The following is a 6,348-nucleotide window of genomic DNA, read 5'->3' on the forward strand; positions in this document are numbered from 1 at the left end:
CACGTGGGCAGCGCGGTCAGCGGCGCCGGTTAAGGCTGGGGGACAGACGCGCGCGTTTGTCTGTTGTGGGCACCAGCGTGGCTAGCTGACTCTCTAAAGAGCGTTTCTCAAGTTTATTGGATTATTAACTCCCGTTTTCTGTTAGAGTAGCGTTAGAGAACATAACTTGATCTGGCCTTCAGAACGTAGCTAAGGAATTTTTTTCTGCAAGTTCTTAGGTAAACCCCCTGTGTGACGCTTGTGTAAGTACTTGTTCTTTAACGTGAGCAGTTTGTGTACATCATCCAAGCAGCTGAGATGTCACAACCGCGTAGCAAAAATAAGTCCTCTGTATCCCAGCCAAGTGTAGTTTCATTTGCATAAGTTGAATACTGTCATAGGAGCTTGCAACATGTTAATTCAAAATACGCTGTTATATTTTCCACATCTCTCTCATTATATCTAAAACATTAATATCTTGCAACTTGAAAGGACGTGTCATGTAATAGGTAATATCGCATTTCCAATAGGATACCAGTAACCATTTGCTAATAGGCAATGTGCCTTTCTATATATATATATATATATATATATTTATATATTTTTTTAAAGTAAAAGTAATATATAGATATGTTTTCAAAGTAAATTCTACCCCCAAGGTGAGGCTGGAACTTAGGACCCCTAAATCAAGTGTTGCCTGCTCCACGACTGAGCCAGCCAGGCACTCCCACAGAATATATTTCAAACATCAGAATATACATAGATAACCCCTGGGCGCCTGGGTGGCTCTGGCTCTGTTGGTTAAGCGACTGCCTTCAGCTCAGGTCATGATCCTGGAGTCCCGGAATAGAGTCCCGCGTCAGGCTCCCTGCTCGGCGGGGAGTCTGCTTCTCCCTCTGACCCTCCTCCCTCTCATGCTCTCTGTCTCTCATTCTCTCCCTCTCAAATAAATAAATAAAATCTTAAAAAAAAAAAAAAAAGCAGATAACCCCTTATTCTCCAAAAGTTTCAGATCTGGTTTTGGTGATACTAACTGTACAAGTTAAGCAATGCAAATACATGTTAATCTTAGGCTAATGAGAGTTTAAAGAAAGGAGCAATTTCAGATCCTAAAGGAAGTTTCTGCCAGACTTAGAGCAAACAAACAAGACAAATAGGGAAGTTGTAAGGAAATTCTAGTCAGAGGAAAGGATATAAGCAGAGGCTTAACTATGGAAAAGGCATACTGAAAAAATTTAAATACCAGAATTAAGGCAGGCTTCTTTCTGTGTTTGGCAAATAGTTTTTAAATGTTTGAGCAGTCAATTAGTAAGTGTCTAGGATAGACTGGAACAACTACCCACCCCCCCAAAAAAACGGGGGAAAACCAATTATAACTATAGCAAAATTTCTAGCTGAAGCTGGTGGATTAGTGTGTCTGAATTATGGTAGACCCCATGTATATGGAATGGAGAGACTTAACAAATCCTTAGATAATTTAAATATTACAGAAAATGCCATGAAACTGGGAGAATGAATGAGCCAAATACTTAATGTGCAATGAGGCTGATGTTATTCCTTTTGTTAATATGCCTGACAACCGTTTATAATTATTGGGCCAGAATCAGCAGTTGTTAATAATCTTAGGGATGTAGTAATGTACTCTAATACAGTTTTACAGGAAAAATATCTTAAAACAGTTTTAACTGGGGGCCCCTGGGTGGCTCAGTCATTGGGCTCAGGTCATGATCCCAGCGTCCTGGGATGGAAACCCCAGGCTTCTCCCTCTCCAGCTCCCCCTGCTTGTGTTCCCTCTCTGTCTCTGTCAAATAAATAACATCTTTTAAAAAAAAATTCTTAACTGGTAACTTTGCACCTACTTGCAAGTATAAATTGTGGTCTGAGTTTTATGATAGTATATATAGGTTTTCCTCTTCAGCCATTCATAGAGTTCTATAAGCATTCAAATGGGAATGTTCAACATAAAATTTTTGCTTTTACGGGATAGAGAGCTGTCATTCCCTTTTGGGAGATATTTATCAGCAACTAGTACGTATTAGAGCCTATTAGAGCCTCCATAAGTGTTTGCATGAATGAATGCAATAACCATAACTGGTATCCTTGCCTGCTCTCAAGCCTCCATCCATAACTTTGCACAGTCACCATAAGGATCTTTCGATACCACAAATCTGGGGGTGCCTGATCTGGGTGGCTCAGTCATTTAAACATCTGACTCTTGATTTTGGCTCAGGTCCTGATCTCAGGGTCATGAGATGGAGCCCCAAGTCAGGCTCCACGTTCAGTGTGAGCTTGGGATTCTATCTCCGTCTGCCTCTCCCCCCACTCATGTGCGTGCATGCACACACACACTCTTTCAAATTAAATTAAATTTGAAAAACACAAATCTGATTAACTTATTCCTGCTTAAAATCTGTGAGTGTATTCTGAGTAAGTGTTGAGATAAAGCCCATACTCCATTCATTTGTATGGCATCCAAGGCCCTTCAAAATTTGCCCTCCTATCATCTCTCTGTTCCCCATATCTATCATTCTATTAATGCCACAAGTACACACCACTTATTATGTCCTCACTTCTCACCTCCGTACCTCTGAACACATTGGGTGCCTCTCTTGTGTGCCATGGGACCCAGTGCAACTGCTGTCTAGCACTAGAATTGTGTCATAACTGTGTCTCTAGTACAGTTGAACAACACATGTTTGAACTTTGTGGATCTACTAATACATGGATTTTTTTGATAAGTACAATATTGTACGTGTATTTTCTCATGATTTTCCTAACACTTTCTCTAGTTTACTTTATTGTACAAATACAGTAATACATATAACATGCAAAATATGTGTTAATCTACCGTTTATGTTATCGGTAAGGCTTCCCAGTCATTAGTTAAGTCTTGGGGAAGTCAGAAGTTACAGATTTTCTACTCCACAGGGATCAGTGCCCCTAACTCCTGCTTTGTTCAAGGGTGAAGTGTAGTTTTTTTTTTTAAGATTTTATTTATTTATTTGACAGAGAGAGAGAGAGGGAACACAACCAGGGGGAGTGGGAGAGGGAGAAGCAGGCTCCCCACCGAGCAGGGAGCCCGATGCAGGACTCGATCCCAGGACCCTGGGATCATGACCTGAGCTGAAGACTGACGCTTCAAGATTGAGCCACCCAGGCACCCCTGAAGTGTAGTTTTCAAACGTTGGGTGCATCAGAATCATCTGGAAAGCTTGTTAAAAACAAAATTGTTGTGGTGTACCTGGATGGCTCAGTCAGTTGAGCGTCTGACTTGATTTCTGCTCAGATCATGATCTCAGGGTACTGGGATTGAACCCCACATTGGGCTCAACGGGGAGTCCTTGAGATCTCTCTCTTCCTCTCCCTCTGCCCCTCCCTCAGTCCCTCCCTCCCTCCCTCTCTCTCTCTCTCAAATAAATAAATCTTTAAAAAAAACAAAACAAAACTGTTGGGGTCCTAACCCGAGTGTGATTCAGTAGGTCTGGGGGGGGGGGGGCCAAGAATTTTCATTTCTAACTTGTTTCCAGGTGATGTTGACCCTGCTGGTGTGGGAGCCACACTTTGAGAAGTACCCTGGATTATAGTTCCATCAGGGTAGGGCCAATGAAACAGCACATACGTTCAGAAAACATGCTGAATATATACATAAATAACAAAATAAATGGGGGAGAGGGAAAGAAGTGGAGGAAGTAAAAATAACCCAGGTGACAGGGAATAAAATAAGCAAGTTCTCTCTACTTTGCCTTTGCTATTAAAACCTGGTATAGAGGGTTTCACAAAAGCACATCCTTGTATATTTCTCCCCTCACATCTTGCCTACCAAATTCTGTAGTTTCTAGTATTTTTCCAAAACAAGGTTATCATGACCTAAATACTAAATTGTTTAACCTAAGTGAATTTTTTAAGATGCGTTTGTGGGACTTGTAAATAGCACCATCATGGTCCTGCTCTGCTCTTTATTGTTTTCCCTCCCAGGGCGTTAAAACTCCTAGAGAACCTGGTCTGTTTCCTTTATTCTAATGCTGAGGTGCATAATAATTCTTATCCATAATTTTATTACAGTTGGACTTGCTGCAGGATTGTTGAACATGATGGTCAAGAAAGAATCCTTGAGATGTTTTACAGTACAACTTTGTAAATTTATTTAAGTAGCGCAGGGAGAGGACCCCTGGGCAGAAAGTGCTGCACTTTTGCTGTGTGAAGCTGGTGGTTAGTGCTTATGTTCAAGGGGGGAGGGGACATGCAGGGAGCATTACATCATAAGTGTTTTCTTCAAATTTCGACTTGTAAAACTACTTCTGGAGATTTCTCTGTTGCTTATCATTCAGCTTGATCTTAACTACTGGTGAGATATACAGGTAGTCATGAGACCCTTTAAGAATGTAGTAACCATGGGCACCTGGGTGGCTCAGTTGGTTAAGCAACTGCCTTCGGCTCAGGTCGTGATCCTGGAGTCCTGAGATCGAGTCCCGCATCGGGCTCCCTGCTCAGCGGGGAGTCTGCTGCTCCCTCTGACCCTCTTCCCTCTCGTGCTATCTCTCATTCTCTCTCTCTCAAATAAATAAATAAAATCTTTAAAAAAAAAAAAGAATGTAGCAACCAGCATGTATTTGATCCTTATCAACACTGCAGGCTATAGGTCAGGCTTCTGAACTAAAGGTGAACATTTTTCTGTTTCTGTCCGTCATCATTTCCCTCCTGATGAATTTTCAGTACTTAAATCTTTAAGGTTGTTGAAGGACAAAGAGCTTATCTTCTGTAACTTCTCCAAGCTGACAGGGGTCATAGAGATGTCCCTATCCATGGATCAAAATTGATCACTGTCTGTGTCTACAAGTAACTATTACAGAAGGCAATTGTTGTAGAGTCCAGAGGTGACACTGGGGTAAATTTGTTTCAAGTAGTAAGGATCATCTGTCGTCTGGGTGAAGGAGTCAGGAACTGCGTGTATGTATCTCAACAACAAGAGAGAACAAAGTGAAAGACAACATATTAAGATTAACGTAATAAAAATAAGAAGTGTGATAAGAAGACCCTTTAAAGTAGACCTTAGTTCACCTGCTGACCAGGAATTTAATCAGTCATTAAATGACATTGTAGAGTCTTTAAGAGCACCAATTTGATTTAGTAGTAGGAATATCCCTATTGGGGTGATGTATCATATCGGCTACGTATTGATGTAAATAATGCCAATCTGTGCCTTATGATGGAGAAACCCACCAAGGGAGGCCTGAAGTGCTTGATATGGGCAGCAAGCCACAAATCCAAGGCAAAGATTGGTTTTGTAGCTCAGTGTAATGTTGTGCCCATTGTAAAAAAAAAAAAAAAAAAAGTTACCATTTAGGTATGGTGTGCGTGTCTGCTAAAACTTTGGAGACATTAGCAGAGTCATCCGGGATATACACAAAACATTTAGTCTCAATATTAGCAATAATAACTTTTTCTTTGACTTGCAGTCATCAAGGGCCATTAGGTTTTGGAGGGTCACGTTTCAGATTTGTGGGTGACTTAGTGTTGGGTTTAAAGGTGGAAGCTGTATGCTTGGCTAAAGCCTCTGTTGGTAATTTTACATCGATAGAGGTGGCTCCCAGGACAAATATGGCTAAGGGATACACCGGATACACCATTAAGAAGCCTTCTTTGGAAGAGCCAAGATGTCCATCGACAGATGAATGGATAAAGAAGATGTGGTATATATACACAATGGAATATTATGCAGCCATCAAAAGGAATGAGATCTTGCCATTTGCAATGACGTGGATGGAACTGGAGGGTGTTATGCTGAGTGAAATAAGTCAATCAGAGAAAGACATGTATCATATGACCTCACTGATATGAGGAATTCTTAATCTCAGGAAACAAACTGAGGGTTGCTGGAATGGTGGGGGGTGGGAGGGATGGGGTGGCTGGGTGATAGACATTGGGGAGGCTATGTGCTACGGTGAGCGCTGTGAATTGTGCAAGACTGTTGAATCACAGATCTGTACCTCTGAAACAAATAACGCAACATATGTTAAGAAAAAAGAAAAAGAAGAAGATAGCAGGAGGGGAAGAATGAAGGGGAGTAAGTCGGAGGGGAAGACGAACCATGAGAGACGATGGACTCTGAAAAACAAACTGAGGGTTCTAGAGGGGAGGGGGTGGGGGTTGGGTTAGCCTGGTGATGGGTATTAAAGAGGGCACGTTCTGCATGGAGCACTGGGTGTTATGCACAAACAACGAATCATGGAACACTACATCAAAAACTAAAGATGTAATATATGGTGATTAATATAACAATAAAAAAATTTTAAAAAAGAAGCCTTCTTTGGGACACCTGGGGGGCTCAGTCAGTTAGGCATCTGCCTTTGGCTCAGGTCCTGATCCCAG

This window comes from Eumetopias jubatus, unplaced genomic scaffold (assembly GCF_037043125.1).
Source record: "Eumetopias jubatus isolate StellerSeaLion01/CBP00866 unplaced genomic scaffold, mEumJub1_p1.0 scaffold_17, whole genome shotgun sequence".
In the NCBI taxonomy this organism is placed as follows: Eukaryota; Metazoa; Chordata; class Mammalia; order Carnivora; family Otariidae; genus Eumetopias; species Eumetopias jubatus.